Source organism: Protopterus annectens, chromosome 2.part2 (assembly GCF_019279795.1).
Source record: "Protopterus annectens isolate FY-2018-M chromosome 2.part2, PAN1.0, whole genome shotgun sequence".
Lineage (NCBI taxonomy): Eukaryota > Metazoa > Chordata > Ceratodontiformes > Protopteridae > Protopterus > Protopterus annectens.
The window spans coordinates 119,153,179-119,171,896 of record NC_056730.1 but is presented as its reverse complement, the minus strand read 5'-3'; positions in this window follow the sequence as shown (position 1 = coordinate 119,171,896).

The window sequence follows — 18,718 nt, the reverse complement described above, 5'->3', positions numbered from 1 at the left end:
TGCGGGAGGTGGGGGGAGGTGTGCAGGGGGGGCTTGTCCCCCTGTAAAAATGAAGAAAAAAATACTTGCAGTTATTCCACAATCAGCAACAAATGTTTGCATGATCAACAGTCAATGCATGTATGATGTCACACTGAAATCTGCCTGGCTGTCAATCATATATCTTTTCCATACCACGACACAGCCATTTCACCTGTCAGTCACTGTGGCCATGCCCACTTCTGCGCAGACCAGCCTGTGAGGTACTGTACTAATACAAAAGCTGCTCAGAGTTATGATGACACAAACTGCAGTAGGAAAATGCCATGTCATAGTGGCTGCAAGTGTTAATATATTACAAAGGGGACCACGTAGTACACTTTTGCTGTGTACCATCCCCGTGCATGGAAATCTTCCTATGGTACTCTGTCAGCAAGTGCAGTTTGATGCGAGTCTGCATTCACTGCTTGATCCCAGCCATTCACCTTACAAAGTACATGTAGACCATAAGGACTGTCACAGTAGTCATTTTTCACCATGCCCTGTAAGTATGCACATTCATGCAAGTCTGCTACTGCCAAGATCCCAAGTGACCCATATGTCTAGTGCTGCTACCCCCTCCCATCCCTTGCCCATTCAGCTAGTAGACAGCTCAGCTCCATGAAGGTACTGCAACAGCATCCATATTGTTCCATTCATGCCAGCATTTACTATGTCAGTACACCCAGTACTGTGTGGAACTGTACACATGCCACTGAGCTGTATATTAATGGGTATATGCATGATCAGCTCCATGCAACATGCAAGGCACACAGATCATGACACGCCTGATTTCTCCATGCTCCACAGACATGGAAAATGGTGATTCATAAACATTTCTGATGCAGTTTTCATGTCTATGTCATGCATAGCTCATTTACATATTTTACAAATGAGAGGGTCTTGTACTGTGTGGATGTATACTGGTCCATGTTCATAGGTTCATAGGTTCATAGCCTAGTACCAACCTATCGGCCCTATGACCTATACAAGCCTAGCCATAACAATTCCCTGGCTATTTCTTCCCACAGTATTTACTTCCCTGGACCCCTGTCTAGTAGAGCGACTGATACCCGGGGTGAATTTCCTATCTCCCATCAAATCATCAAGGTTCCTTTTGAAGAGGGACAAAGAGGTGCTCTGCTTGACATGTATGGATAGTCTATTCCAGAGTCTGGGGAGTCTCTGGGTCAGGAACCTATCCCTCAAGCATGTTTTGTTCATTGTGATGACAAGGTTTAGATCCCTGGAGTGTGTGTCTCTGAGGGATTGGGATTTCTTTAAGTGTAGCATGTCCAACAGCTCTGGGTTTGACATAGCCTTCTATGTAAAGCAGAGATCACCTCTGAGTAGACGATATGCGATAGAGTATAGGTGGATTTTTTTTAGATGGTTAGCATAGGGCATCTGCTTTAGGCCTGTGATTCTTTTAGTGAGGTATTTCTGTGGCCTTTCCAGTTGTTGCAGATGTTTTGAGAGGTACATACCAAACAGGGCATTGTATTCTATAATGGGTCTAATGAGGGATGAGTAAAGTGGGACAATGACCTTCTTTTTTCTGGATGAAAAGCCCTTAGTGATGAGGTGTGCCACATAAAAGGATTTCCTGACTGTTCTGGCAATGTGGTTATCAAAGGTGAGACCACTGTCCACCTGTGTCCCTAAGTCTCTTATCACACTTTCGGTGTTTAGTGTACTGCCACCTATGTGGCAATTCACGATACATGTTTTTTTCCCAAAGGGGATAACTATACATTTCTTGGCATTTAGCTTGAGCCCATGGCTCTGGCACTAAGCATCTGTTTCTGTAAGATTCATTTGTAGAATATCCACATCATTTGTGGATTCAATAATGGCTCCCAGTTTGCAGTCATCTGCGAACTTTGTTAGACAGAGTTTCTTAGTGTTGGCCTGTTCTTCAGAGAAAAACACAACACCACACAAGAAAAAAATGTGAAGTTCTTTACTGATGTCTCCGGTACCTCAGCTTACACCTTCAAGGAATATATTTTTTCCACTACACTTATTCATATTGGCATTATAATGTGTATTTAAATTTTAAATATATGCTTCAATACATGCAAACATTGTGAGAATTAAGATTGAAGGGTTTTAACAATGTGGAATAATAATAATAATATTATTAATAATAACATTCAAGAGGTATGCAATGAATAACATATGTATTTGAAAATGTATGTGTCTATATGTATGGGTCTTTAAGAACGGGATTGTTTCTTTATTGCTTGATTGTCACATTCGGGATTTGAATTATATATATGGATGCTGTTTGGTGTAAAAATGTATTCCTTGATGGCATAAGCCAAGGTACCGGAAACATCAGTAAAGAACTTCACATTTTTTTTCTGGTGTGGTATCATGTGTTTTTTTTAATATTTGGATCATTGTGTGTTTTTGCTGTACTTCAGAGAAGTAGATGCCAAACAAGAGCGGCCCCAGGACTGAATCCAGAGGTACTCCACTTGTCACTTGTCTGGAGATGGATTTGGAGTTGGCTACTTTTGCAGTGTGGGTTCTGTCAGTAAGCCAGTTGGCAACCCATCGAGTGATACAGGGATTAATGCGCAGCGTAGTAAGTTTATCTATGATTCCAGAGTGGGGGATGGTGTCAAAGGCCTTGGTGAGGTCCAGATAGGCTGTGTGAACCACCTTACTCTTGTCCACGGCTCTGGAGACTGATTCAAAGAAGTTAATCAGGGTCAGGAGGCAAGATTGGCCCTTCACGAACTCAAACTGCATGGAGTCCAGTGTTTGAAGATTGCCAATGTCTTTGTTTATAAGTTCCATGATAATACGTTCCATGGCCTTGCAGATCAGGCTTGTCAGACTGATGGCGCGGTAGTTCTCGGGATCCATGGTGGATCCCCCCTTGTGGAGTGGGATAACTGTAGCTGTGCACCACTCAGTGGTCATGAAGCCTGAGGTGAGGCTATGATTAAACATGACACTTAGGTGAGGTGCCAGTTCATTTTGTAGTTCATGTAGTACACAGCCTGGGATGTCGTCTGGTCCCATGGATGCTGTATTCGTAGCTTTGGAGAGTGCGTTTTTTACCTGTGTGGCCATTATTACCAGAATTTCGCAATCTTTTGTGTTGAGATGAGCCCTTTAGGGGGTGAGAGGGGGATGAAGTTTGCACTGAATCGATCTGCCAGGATATTGGCAATATCCTTGGAATCAATATATTTAATGACATTCTGTTGTAGCTCAGAGCAGATCTGAGCATTGCCAGTTAGATTCTTGACATAGCTATAGAATGCCTTGTGGTTGTCTTTGGAATATTTGGCAATTTTATTTTTGCAACTAGCTTTGGAGGATTTTATGAGGAATCTCAGCTTATTACTGAGGCTGGTAAGGGAGTTTTTTTTGCATCCTGGGATTTTCCTCTTTTTTGCAACAGTTTCTTCCTTTTCTTGTAAAGTTTGTTTATGGCAAGGGACCACCAGATTGACTTCCTTTTTTTGGAGGAAAACGTCTTGGTTCTTTTGGGGAATAGCACGATTCATGCACAAGTGGATGTGCTCATACAGTGCCTTAGTGTAGGATTCAGCAGTCGAACTTTCAGTTCCTGTCTGCATGGGTGTCATGAAGTTTGTCACTTCTGACTTAAGTAGCATGAAGTTGGCTTTGGAGAAGTTTTTTATGGAGGTTTCCTTACTGGGCGGTGGGGGTGGGATGTGGATGTCAAGGGTGATTAGCTTATGGTCAGACCTGACCAATGGGGGGGTGACCATAGGTGTGGGCCATCGATTTCCCATGTTGGTAATGACCAGGTCTAGGATATAGGAGCCCCTGGTGGGACTTAGGATTAGTTGATCCAGGGCGCTGGAATTTATGAATTCCAAGAACCATTAGGCAAAGGTGTTGGTACATGAGTAGTTTTCCCAGTTAATGGCAGGGTAGTTGAAATCACCCAGTATTAGGGTGTTTGGCTGTAGCTTAATATTTTCCAGTATGTTTAGAAAGGTGTAGTGAGAATCTTGTGGCATGGTGGGGGATCTGTAGCAAGCTACAATTTGGATTGCAGTCTTACCTAGTGTTAGTTGCACCTGGAGAATTTCAGAAGCATTGTGTTGGGCAACTAGCCTGGTGTTGTGAATATCCTTGGTGAATATGGACACTCCTCCACCTTTAGTGTTTCGGTCCTGGTTTGGTGGCCGAAAAGTGTGGTAAGAGTTGTAGCCTGGTACTGCAGGGGTGCTCTCTGGAGCCTTGACCCAGGTCTCAGTTACTGCACAGATATCGATGTTCTCCATTTTTAGGAGTGCCTCGAGAGAGTGCATTTTGAGATTTAGACTTCTAGCATTGAGTAGCATTACCTTCAGATTTTGCATACTTGTACCTGTTACGGTGGTGGTTTTGTCCTTTGAACTTTGCCAAAAAAGGGCATTATAGGGGTGGCAAGAGCTTTAGCCAGTGACCTGAATCTCAGCTGCAACAGGTGCAGACCATCTCTGGCAAAGCATCATGGTCTGTCGATCGTGTCATCCCAGGCAGACAGATAATGGATCCCCTTTGAATGACACCAGAAGCTTAGCCACTTGCTGAAGTCAATCATTTTGTCCTTATACTGTGGTATCATTCAGGGCAAAAGCAGGATGCTACTGAGGGCTAGGGTCATACCTGCCTGGGCCACATGATCCAAGAGCTCTTCCATGTCTCTTTTCATGTAGTCCAGGGAGGTACGTCTCAAGTCATTCACTCCAACATGGACAATGACAGTCATATTTGTACTTGTTGTGGAGTGACTTGAGTGCATGCGTTATGTGGTGGATCCTGGCACCCAACAGACAGCTGACTGTAATTTTCTCCTTGTTCAGCCTGGTGAGTGGGACATCAGTGTGTCTGACTATAGAGTGACCTATGACTAAAGTGTTGGGTATGTTGTCTTGCCTGAGGGGCTGTTGTTGGGTGGCACACTGGTGTTGTGAGCTATGTGACACTTTGGTTGTGATTGGTGTTTGCATTTCAGCTTTGGAGGGCCTTGTTGCTTGCACAGGTTAATGTTAAGGGCCTCCACATATGTGGGTTTAGTGTTGCTATGTGTGGGTGTTGGTGGTGTGGGATTAGAAGGGCTATGTGTTGCTTGAGGTGTAGTGCAGGTGTTAACTTTCTCCTCTTGACTGTCTAGCACAATCTTGGGTGGAGAGAGCTTTGCTTCCATTCCATCACAAGAGAGAGTGGCTCTAAGTTAGGTTACAGCAACATGTTGTCTTATACAACATGCAGTCTTGCTGGACTTTAGGTGCAAAAAAGGCTGTTTTATGTATTACTACATATTCCACAGTCACTTTCCTTTTATGTTGTTGTACAACCATTTACTTCTGTGCTTGGCATATTTTTGCACCATTACAGATGTTGGCTCTATCAGTACCCTCTAGCTCAGAAATAACTTATGGGCCCACTTATGCACCACAAACACCATAATGAACAGGTTTGTGAATTGTAGCTAGTTTTTGAACCTTTTGTTTGCATATCTGCTATATACCCAAGTATGTTAAACTGCATCCTGTTAAACCAGGAATTTTGAACTGTATGCTGCTACTCTCTTGTGTTTCCATTCTCTTAATAACTGCATAGGGCATGGATTGTAGCTTTTACCAGTTACTATCCTGATGAAATTTTGAATAGCGTCCATAATCTGTATTTATACATTTACATGCAAAACAGTTATAACATGGAAAAGTATCTTTGTATATGTTGGTAGGAGGACTGTGCTCCAAATGAATGTTCCTATCTAATAAACATTGCAAATTAGATTGATTTTTAAAAGTAAAATGAGGAAACTCACCAGCAATGTTATGTAAAATTTCAGCAGTATGTAAAATGTTCCAGTGCATTCTGACAATGTTATGTATCAAAGCAATGTTTGTTGAGTAAGTTAAATAAAGTTTTAGCTAATCATGTAACCTTGTTGCAAAATATATCGATTGTATAGCAAACCTGCATTATTCCCCGAATATTAGGTAGAAAGCATCAGCAAACATCGGAAAAAAAAGCACCAAAGCAAAACACATTGATCCCAAAAGATTGAATGCAAACCACTGAAAATAGAAAGAAAAATTTAACAAAATTATTTATTATTAAAATTATAACTTGTTAGATGAAGGACTTGAAGTCCAATGGCATAGATGTTTGCTTCTCATAAAAGAAGAATTTTGGGCCTAGTGCGGAGACTCTATATAAGTTGTGAGCAGAGGAAGCTGTGAAGCTTCGGAATGCCAGACAAGAATGCCCTGTGGGTGTACTTAGGTAGTAACAAGAAAATCACACGAAAAAAGCTTAGCTGGAACTGCTGAAAGAGAGCATTTCAAGTCATCTTATGAAATTTTGACTTAAACACAATTATGAGTGCATAAGTTCTCAATTCTGAACCATAAGTTACTTAAAACTGGATTGTTTAAGATGGCAAACTTTAATTTTTCCTTTCACTGTAAAAAAAATGTCTACAGTGCCCTGAGTTCAAAAAGCAAGAATTAAAACGAAGAGTTTTATACTAAGCAATATTTTTCTGAGCTACCGGCAATACCAAATTTAATACAGCATCATACAGAAACTGTGCCAGGGGAGAAAATAACCCAGATGTTTACGCCAGCCATCAAACACTGGCCTATATGCAATAACAAACAAATGAAAGTATTCTTGGGTCCAACAGACTGCTCTATATAACTTGTATTCAGATTTTCTACAATAGCCTATCTTCCTTCAGACTTTACAAAACATAAGTTACCCATCCAGATAAGGTATACTATATAAGCAGATAAAGCTTTTAATTAATTGAAAGTTATCTTATGTTCAGAGTCAACCTTGATTGCTCCTGACTTTAGTGAATGCTTTGTTGTGTAGACATGATTGCACTGGAGTAAATATCCAAATTAGCACATAACTATTTTGCCAGTGAAAACATTGAATAACAATCATGTAAACAATGCAACAATTCTTTACTATCAGCAGTAAAACTATTTTAAAACTTTTTTAAAAAAATGAAAGAAGTTAAAAAGCCCAACCCATTCCAGATATGATAGGTCTTAGGTGTGGAGTTTTATGTAGTTTGGTAGACCATATAGAATAGCTGCTGTTATATCAGAAACAATAAAATACTCTAATAATCTTTTATACATATCATATGGCAAAAATACGCTGTGTAGAGTATATTTTAATTTCTTAATCATTTGATTTCAGGGAATATTATGCATTGATGTAAAAATGTCAACACCTTGCAACAACTGCAGCAGTGCCTCAAAAGTAGTCTGCCTTTTATATTCCCTCTTTATTAGTATTATTCCTAATGTATCATTATTCTGTTAGGATTTTAGAGTAGCATATTCATCCTTAGACAAATGATATTTCTTAGGTTGTTTATAAAAGAGCAGAAGTAACTTTTTCAAATGCATTGTGAAGGCAGCAATCAGACTGCTCAGTAATATAAAAGTATTTTTTTTTTAATTCAGCAATACTGGTATTAACATTTGGAAACATTGGTTTAAGATTCAGCAACCTTGAGAGCAAGTGTAAATGAATTAATACAGCAATCACATTAAAATGTTATTTAGGAGTAAAGGATAGAAATTTAGATAAAAGATTAAATTACTCCAAAGCCTGTTCAATGACAGGTTTTTAGCTGCCTCTACGTGTGTGATTTGTACCTTGTCAACACACTGAATTTAGAACTTGATCTGCTTCAATTCCTGCTTCTTCACCAGTCTCCTTTTTTCCCTTGCCCTTTGTCTCTTCCTCTATTATTTTGATTTCTGTTCTGTATAAGGTACAAATTATTCTGAGAGTTGAGGAAAGTCCTGTATCTCTAACAGCATCTCCTGAAATTAAGAAAGATATTTCTGTAAAGAATTGATTGGCCTTATCACCTTGGGAGAGCAGCAATAGGAAAAGAAGACTTAATAGACTCATTAATGATGTTAGTGTTAATGCTATTAACACTTTCCTTTTTAGTATACTTTTATACTTAATTTATTTAACAATTATGACAGGACTTCTTTTTCCACTTAAATGGTGTGTACCTACTCACATCTTCTAATCATTAAAAATACTGTCACTTAACCAATAAAGATTATAAACTATTTGGGGGAGGTCTGTTCCCAGTTTATTTTTTATTTATTGTATTTTAGTTAGTCATTTATTAACCAGATAAGTGTGTTGGTCTAACTTGAACTCTTTCTAGCCCTAACTAAGTTGAGAGGTAACTGCAGTATACACAGATAGTTTACAAATAGAAAACTCAATCAGTTCCGTTTTTTATTTTTTTTATTTTTTTTTTGGGGGGGTAGAAGAAAACAATCTGAAGGCTGGAAGAAAAGCTTAATGCAAACTGTCACTAGAGGAGAGAACTGAATCTTGGAATTATAACGCAAATATCAAAGATGATTTGGGAGTATTGCTGTCTCTGCATGTGAAGAATGAAAATCTTTGTTTTAGTAAGTAATATGAATATGTCATTTTTTTTTGGTAATTTCAGTAGCTCTGTTGGGGTACAAAATATGCAGATAAATATTGATGACTACTGAAATTATAGAGGATTTCCTTATTTACACAAGCATACCAGATATCTGTTTTATGATATTCTATATCTGGATTCTTACAATATGTATATATGTTAAATATGTATGTATCTATGTCTATGCCTATATATTTATATGCATAGATTATATATGTGTGTGTGTGAGTAACATATGCATGCAGTTCCTGTCATTAAATAAAAGCCAAACTAATTAATTTCATAATGTTACATGAAGTCTGGAACATCACAATTAGGTTCATAGGTTTATACTAGGCTATCTGCCCTAGGGCATTTATAAGCCTAGCCGAAAATGTGTTTGGCTCTCTCCACCCTTATAATTTAACTTCTAGAGCTTTTGTCCAGTAGCGCCACTGGAGTGATCCCAGGTGCAAACTTACGGTTTCCCATCCACTCATCAAGATTTCTCTTCAAGAGGGCCAGCGAGGGGCTTTGTCTTACGTGAATTGGGATTTTATTCCAGAGTAAGGGAAGCCTTTGGGATATGAATCTATCCCTCCATCATGTCCTACTTATTGCTGTGCTGAGGTTTAAGTCCAAGGAGCGTGGGGCTCTAATGGATTTGTTTTTTTTAAGGTGAAGCATATCCATTAATTCTGGGTTGGACATGGCCTTGTAAGTCAGGCAGAGGTCGCCTCTGAGCAGGCGGTAAGCAACTGAGTAGAGCTGTAGTTTCTTTAACCTAGTTGCATAGGGCAACTGTTTGAGGCCCATGATCCTTTTGGTAAGGAACTTTTGGGGTCTCTCCAGCTGCTGCAGGTGCCGGATAAGGTACATCCCAAATGGGGCATTGTACTCAATTATGGGTCTGATAAGTGATGAGTACAGGGGCACAATGACCTCTCTAAATCTAGATGAGAACCCTTTAGTTATAAGATGAGCAATATAGAAGAATCCTCTGACTACCTTGGCAATGTGATTGCCAAAAGAGAGGTTACTATCAACCTGGGTCCCCAGATCCCTAATTACTTCTTCTGTACTTAGTGGGTTACCTCCTATGTGGTAATTAGTGGGCACCTTGTTTTTCCCAAAGGAGATGACTATGCATTTTTTGGTGTTAAGCTTGAGGCCATGGCTCTGACACCAGGCATCTGTCTCATTAAGACCCTTTTGGAGAATGCTTGTGTCGGCCGGGGAGTCTATTATGGCTCCCAGTTTGCAATCATTGGCGAACTTGGTAAACCACAGTCCTTTTGTGCTGGCCTGTATTTTAGAGAAGTATATACCGAACAAGAGGGGCCCCAGGACTGAGCCCTGTGGGACTCCACTTGTAACAGGTTTAGAGCCGGACATAGCACTTCCAACCCTGACCACGTGGTTCTATCCATAAGCCAGTTTGCAACCCATCTTGTGACATATGGGTTGATGTTTAAGCTGGTTAGTTTGTTCATGATTCCAGAGTGAGGTATTGTGTCAAAAGCCTTAGTGAGGTCCAGATAGGCAATGTGGACTGCCTTACCCTCATCTACGGCTTCGGTGACTGTTTCAAAAAAGTCAACCAGGTTTAGGAAGCAGGATCTGCCTTTAACACAACCGAACTGGGTAGGATCCAGTGTCTGGAGGTTCATGATGTCTTTGTTTATGAGATCCATAATGATATGCTCCATAGTCTTGCAAATTAGGCTAGTCAGACTTATGGGGCGATAGTTCCCAGGAGCCGTTGTGGGGCCACCCTTGTGGGGAGGGATCACTGCTGCTGTACACCATTCCTTGGGTATATAACCTGTTTTAAGGCTGAGTTGGAATAGTGAATTTAAGTGGGTGTTTAGTTCCTTCTGGAGCTCATGCAGGACGCAGCCCGGTATTCCGTCTGGTCCCATAGATGCTGTGTTTTTAGCCTTGGAGAGGGCTGCTTTTACCTGTGTGTCTGAGATCTGGGTGATTACATTCATCTGGGAGAGACACAGGCCCTTTTGGGGGGAAGTGGGGATAAAATTTGCACTGAACCTGTCAGCCAGAATGTTGGCAATGTCAGTCGGTTCCGTGTATTTTGTGCCGTTTTGTACTAGCTCTGAGCAGATCTGGGTGTTTCCTCCCAAGTTCCTGACGTAACTGAAGAATGCCTTGTGATTATCTTTGGAGTCTTTGGCAATTTTTCTTTTGAAGTTTGCCATTGAGGCTTTCATGGTGGAGCGAAGTTTCTTGCTAATACTGATCAGGGATGCCTTCCCTTTTTTTAGGATTTTGGCCCTGTCATGTAGTAGTCTCCTCCTTTTGTTGTATAGCTTGTTTATGGCTGGGGTTCACCAGACTGGTCTCCTATTTTTGGAGGAGTGAGTCTTGATTTTACTTGGGATGGCACGATCCATGCATTCCTGTAGGTGCATATAGAGTGCGTTCGTATCGGATTCTGCAGTTTGGGTAACATTTTCCAATTTCTCGGGGGCTTTGAAGCTTCCTACTTCTGTCTTGAGGAGAGTGAAGTTTGTTTTTGAGAGGTTTTTCACTGTATTTTCCTTGGCTGGGGGTGGGGTTGGGATGTGGATGTCCATTGTGATCAGTTTGTGGTCTGATCTCACCAATGAGGGATTTACCTCCGGTGTGGAACATTGATCCCCTATGTTTGTAATGACTAGGTCTAATGTATTTTCCTCTCTTGTAGGAACAGTGACTAGTTGTTCCATAGCGTTTGAGTTGATGAATTCTAGAAACGATTGGGCAAATGAGTTTGGACTCGAGTAGTTCACCCAGTCGATGTTTGGGTAGTTGAAGTCCCCCAATATTATGGTGTTTGGTAGGATCTTCATATTCTCTAGTGTTCTCAGGAAGGCCGCGCGTGGGTCTTGAGACAGAGAGGGTGATCTATAGCAGGCTATGACTTGGAAGGCAGTTTTGCCCACTGTTAGTTGCACATGAATTGTTTCTGATGTTTCATGCAATGCCACTAATTTGGAGATGTGGGTGTCCTTGATGTAGATGGATACACCCCCACCCTTGGTGCTATTGTCCGAGTTTTGTGGCCGAAAAGTGTGATATGAGTTGAATCCTGGTAATGCTGGGGTGCTCTCAGGAGCCTTGAACCAGGTTTCTGTCACTGCACAGATATCGATTTGCTCCATACTGAGGAGTGCCTCGAGTGCGTGCATCTTTAGGTTTAGACTTCTGGTGTTGAGTAGCATTACCTTTAGTTTTTTATTCTTTGTATTGTCTAAGGAGGTGGGTTTGTCTTTTGAGCCTTGCCTAAAAAAGGCACTATGGGGGTGGCAAGAGCCTTGGCCAGTATTCAAAAGTCCAGGGGTGACAGGTGCAAGCCATCCCTGTCGAAGCAACGTGGCTTGTCTAGCATGTCATTCCACAAACTGCAATTGAGCTGTAATACCAAGACAATTGGGCTAAATATAGAAATTCATTATTACTAGTGTGTAAATATGTGAGGAATAGATTTACAGTGGAGATTAGGGTTAGAATTAGGTATAGGTCTAAGTGTGTGTGTGTGTGTGTGTGTGTGTGTGTGTGTGTGTGTGTGCATGTTTGAAAATTACCAAACAAATTACAGCTATGTCCCATTTTGTGAGTGGTAAAATAGTATTGTTTTTACCCCATTATGGAGCAGATTCCACGAGAGTGGGACAGCATAGCATATCAGTAATGCTTGCCGAAGCTGCAGATATTGATGAAATTGTAATAAAATGTGATGACACAGCAAACTTCTGTAAATATATTTTGTAAACACCACTTACGTTCAAGCACACCACAACACTGTATGGAAATGTAACAATTTTCTATAATAATATGGGAGGGGGAGGGTACTTCCCCTTAAATCCTAACTAACCTTGTATGGTAGTTTCAAAGGAAGTTTGGAGGATGTTAATGATTCCCCAAAATAAAAGAAAAAGCAGACCTACTGCAAGTAGTATAGAGTTGAGGCTGACATTTTACATTACATGAATGATCAGATATCATTGACATGCATAATGAATGTAAGTATGAAAAATGATAACAGAGCAAATCCACAGAGCAAGAATGATAAACACAGTCAGTACATTTTAACTCCAAATGAGATGTGGCATCATGCTGATGGTACTAGTTCTCTAAATCCAGGCCATCTACACAAACCATATACTGACATCTATTATACAAAATAAAATAAAACTATCATGACTACAATCAGAATGATATACACTTCTAAATGATGAAAGAATCTAAATAAAGAATACATACATACATACATACATACATGCATACGCATTAACCATAAGCAGACAGCAACAAGAGCAAGTCAGAATTGCAGTTCTTTATAAACTTTATTAGAGATATATCTAGGATGGGTTGAAGATGCAAGGTGTTAAGAGGACACAATTGGCAGATGCCAATGATGTGGATGTGTAGTACCAGCAAACAGAAATTAATGCTGATACTGTCTTTGTTCTCACAGCTGAAGCACATCATCTGTGTTATTTTTTAACTGTAGCAAGACATTTGTTAAATTTCTAGTTAGTAGTTTGGTGCAGTTTGAAAGAAGACTTTTTTTGTACTAAACTTGAAGACCTTTTTACCCTACCTACAGTTCTGATCCTCAGTAAACATATACAGTCCAAGAGTAGGACAACAGCAAAATACAGACATACTTAGGTATCAACAGATACTGTAGCAAATTTGTAAACATAAACAGCATAGAGCACCAACACTGTTATAAACATAACGGGAATCCTCAGCAAAATATCTACATACAGTAAGCTGAAAGAAAGCTCAAAACATACCCCGCAGCAAAAAATATGCAGGCAAATGAGACAGAATAGGACACTATCACCATATTTTTTTGACAATCTACTATATGAGAAATAAACCATCTGCAAGCATCATCAGTGTGCAAACAAATTCAGTATAAACTATTTGTATGTTTTTTGTCACATATCTATAGGACACCAAATCAAGCGCAATAAAGCAGACTATACATGGATAAATATGATCCACAGGTATAAAATAGTCCTCAGCTTTAAAGCCATTTGCACAAGTCGCATGCAATCAACAACTATTATTATGCACTAAATCTAATCATTATTCCAAAATGTGCATGCTGATTAGAAATAGTAATCTACATGTCCATTGCAAATTGAATATTACTAACCACTATAGATCTGGTATCCACAGTTGCTTATTCTGTGAAGTAAAACCACAAGAAATGCACTTCTTGAAAGCCTTTATAATATACATTGGGACACACCGGACATACAAATAGACAGGCTTTGAAGAAGAAAGCATTTTGTATCTTCACTTCTAAATTTCACTAATATTCTGTGCAAGCAGAGGGCTATACATGCTATATGCATCACAGTATATCAGTAGCTTGTAATACATCTGGAGGACAGTTAAGGTCCCATCATACAATATTACTTAAAACATATGCAATCCATTTCTTAAATGTTCTCATTGTGTAATAACAGTAATCTAGTCCAAGATGGGGTAGTTACCAGATTTACCCAGGGTGGGCTTTGCCTTTAGGATCAAACCACAGCAAGCATGGGTAAATCCTGAATTACCCACATCCAGTTACAGAATATTACTAAAGTACGAAACACCATCCAGAAGAAAATATACCACATAATGGATAACACAAGTATGTGACCAATAACATAATTTTTCAGTACAGTCAGCATAACATTAAATGCAATTGCTATAATAGCATTAACCCCAAGTTGAACATTTCAGTACGCACCTTAACACAGATCAATTGAGATACATAGAAAACGGCAATTCCATTATGTAACAAAACATTTATTTCACGTTAAAATTATATGCAATCAGTACAGAATGTCATATAAAAAATATAGACCTCCATAACTAGTACATTTACAGTCATGTAGTCAACAATGGTCATGTTGCGTTCTCACAACAGTAATGCTGACATTTTACTACACAGTGATAATGCAATCAGGATGAAGAACAGAATGCCAGATCACAATGCAACTGTCATAATACCAGGTGCAGCTTGTCATGAGCCCTTTAAACCCTTCTTAGTGTGCAATATGCACACACAGTGTGACTTTTTTAAACATCTCTTAAATATGTTATATATATATATATATATATATATATATATATATATATATGTATATATATATATATATATATATATATATATATATGTAATCATTAAAAGTATACATTATTAGAACAACTGTAGCAGTTTAGCTAATTGTTGTCCATAGCATTCATAGACATTAAATCCACAGGTCTGGATTGTAGACTTTGATCAAAACATTTATTTCCTTACGTATGTATGTATGTATTTGTTTGTTTTATTGCCAGCTGCAGTAGAGCACTTATCTATATGGACCATTTTCAGGCTTAGACTGAGATGAAATCATTAATATATGCCCCTAACCCACTTTGGGTATATTAGAAACTGTTATTAAAAATCCTTTCAGCAACATTTGTCGCACTTTCATGACAACGACAGCTTTTCTCGCTTTGTTTATCTCCAGTGGTAAGCAGCCTCACTATATGTGTTTGTTGTCACACTCAGTGCACATTGTATGACACATGTTCCATCTCTGTGTGAGACATGTCATCCTTGTTCAGCCATGATGTATAACCCACAGTGGTCATAACACAGGAAACAAATATGATAAAGCAAATCATGCTTGTATTACATTGGCTGCATTAACAATGAGCACTATGTAGAGATTCTTATTTATTCTGCTAAATGGAAACCTTTACAAACACCTCACCTTCAGTCATATATGACCACCCAGAACAGTCATTTTATTTATGTGAAAAGCAACTGCTGTGATCCTATAAATACTAATCGCTGATATGTTAGTGAAAGTGTATCATGGGAAAGTACACAGTAGTAGATTCCAAAATGCTCTGCAAACATGCTAATATTGTAAATACCTGACAATAAGAAGGCAAACTCAAAGTATCTAGCTAAATCTATAAATAATACAGATAGCCAGTAACAAAATATTATTACAAAGCAACATGACAGTTAAAGGTATGCTTGCAAAAAATATATCTGTCCATATTACATAACACATTGTACTGTCGCTGACATTTTATATCACTTAACATAAATGCAAATACACTGTGTCAGTGACAGCCCCTGTTTATGTATTCTTCCATTTTTTTTTTTCATTGAAACAAGCACACCAAATACGAAACATTATTTGCATGACTTTCTGTGTAAAAGATGTTAAGAGAGCAAACTCTAGCATTGTAGTACTTGTCTGAATTGGCTGTGATATTCTGCTTTGCAGTATATCAGATAGAGCACAAATCTTAGCAACACAACACTATATTTTGATAGTGAGTAATATTCTAAAATACCTGATCTTAGCTGGTTTGCAGAAACCCTTGAATAAGAGATGCAGGCCATCCTTTACAAAGCAAATTGGGCTGTTAAGCATTTCATCCAAAACAGATACATAATGGATCTTCCTAAAATGATGTCAACTATTAAGTGCTAAATCTAGTTATTAAAGCCAATTATGTTGTCTTTATATGTAGGCATCAGTTTCAGTGAAGGAAGGATTCTGCTCAGAATCAGAGTTTTAACTGCATCCAACACATACATAACTAGTTCCAAAAAGTTATCTTGGTTTTATGCACCAGTGCATTCACCCCCTACACATACTAATACTATGCCATAGTTATATTTGTGTAAAGATAGGGTCTTCAGAGCTCTTGTAATCTCAGTGATCCTGGATCTTGAAATTCATCTGACTGTAACCCTATCCTTGTCCAGGTTGGTGTGTCTGGAATCTGTATGTCTAATAAATAAATCACCAGTCATTAAAGCAGAATAATTGCACTGGTTTAGATGGGGATGCGTTGATGTGATGCTTACTCATTGCTGTAATTTAGAAGAAGGATGCATCCATATAAGCTAGAGTTTCTAAGGGTAATATTCCAATGCATGAGCAACATTTCATGAAGTCAAGTTTGTGCAATACCCCCACACACACACACACACACACACACACACACACACACACACACACACATAGACACACAGTAGCAGAAATACAAAATTTGAAGAATGTGATTTTTTTTCTTTAGACAAAATTATTTTATGGGCATTCTGCATGATAATAAAATGTTAGTTGTACAACAGGTAGCACAATTATCTTTGGTTCTGAAAAACCAGAAGGCTGGAGGTTTTATTCTGACTCCAAGTGATGGAATTCTGACACTGCAGTTTAGTATTAGGGGTATGCTGCTCTCAGAAGAAACAGAACAGGCAGCAGTCAGTGAGCAGAGGGAGAGCATCGGATGACAATGTTTGGACTTTGGTACAAGGCAAGAAGAAAGGGAAATTGTAAAAACTCTTATTTTTAATATTTCTTATGGAATTCATTGAATATGAACTTAGCCATTTGAATAAAGGACTTTTGTTTATTCCAGCAGCCAAATTTGTTTATAGTTATGTCATGTTAGATGTACATTACTTTGCTAGAAATGTCATGCTCAAGTTGTTGTTTGATGGCTGTTCTGTGCAATCTAATAAGTTTTAAAAAACGAGCTTAATTACTCCTCCTTTACATCTGTTGCTGCAAGCATTTGTCAGTTTATGTGAAAATGATCTTTCAGGGTTTGTTTTTGGCAAAAAAACTAAAGGAAAGTGCTTTTATAATTTAAGTCCTGATGAAAGTTTAGCTTTGCAGTAGTTTTGTTTAAATGATAAACTTTGTATTCGCCCCGCCGACAAAGGTGGCATAGTCATGGACTCAGTGTTTTACAATGATACTATGTTGGAACATTTAAGGGATGAAAGTGTATATGCATGTACTGATTTACCAGAGGTTAAAAGGAAGATAACTATGTTTCAAAATGAGTTATATGAAATGTTGATATCAGGGAAGTTAACATATGATTTTGTACTCATATTTTAATATAGATGAACCCCTGTTTCCTAGTATGAACACTCTTCCAAAAATACATAAGCATGCTTATCTGCCCCCAGTGAGGCCAATAGTGGCAGGTCAAGGATGTATTATGGAGCCGTTATCAATTTATGTGGAAGATAAGCTTAAGATGGCTCTGAATAGAGCATAGCACCTGCAGTGTTATGAGATACTGAAGATTTTTTAATTAACTTATATGGATGTTTGAAGGAGTATCCCAATAAAACGGATTTAATGTTAGTTACACTAAATGTTAAAACATTTTTTACAGTTATTCCCAATGATTGTGGGGTTCATGCTGTGGTCTCCTTTTTAACTAATAATACCAAATATACATCAACACAAGTTAGCCTGCTTACTTCTTTGCTACTGTTGGTCTTGGAATACAGCACTTTTGTTTTTAAGGAAATTTATTATCTCCAGATGTTGGACATAGCTATGGGCACAGCATGTGCCAATAGCTATGCCAGCTTAGTTATGGCTTATTGGGAGGAAGACCATGTGATTAGGAATGAAAGCTATAATGAACACATTATTGTCTTTTATAAAAGATTTGTTGATGATGTGTTCCTTTTATGGAGAGGTGAGATACAAGAATTGTACACTTTTATTGATTCTATCAATACTAATACTGACTTTTTAAAGTTTACAGCAAAAACTTCTGGTTCCAGTATTGAATTGTTAGATTTGCTCATTTACAAGGATTCTAATGGGGGTTTTAATATGAGGGTTTATAAAAAACCTTGCTAGAAGAATAATAAGTTGCACCGTTCCAGCATGAACCCCAGTTATGTGTTTAGGAATTCTATCAAGAATTTCTAGATTGCACACTGATTTGTTTGTAATGGATGAAGCATGTAATATGTTAAGTAAAGAATTTATTGAAAGGGGTTATAAGGAAAAAGAAGTGTCACAGATAGCCTCAGAAGTTAGAGAGCTCAGAGATAGTGTTGGGTAACCTTTATTTTCTGAGAGTGGCGGTAATAGAGATAATAGCAGAAAGACAGGAAGATCAGGCTGGCTTTAATTTATTCCAGTAATACTGGTGTTGTATGTGACGTTATAAAACACAATTGGCAAGTTTTATTGACTGATGACAAAATCAAGAGGATTGTTGGACTTTGTCCAGTGTTTGCCTTTACGAATGCCCCTTCTTTGAAAGGTAACTTGTGTTATGTGAAAAAAAGGAAAATGGTTAAAATATCTGCTAGGAAAGGAACCTTCCCCTGTCTCTCCTGTAAAGCATGCCAATATATTTTAAAGAAGAGTTTTTTTGTCCATCCTGGCACAGGAGCAAGGT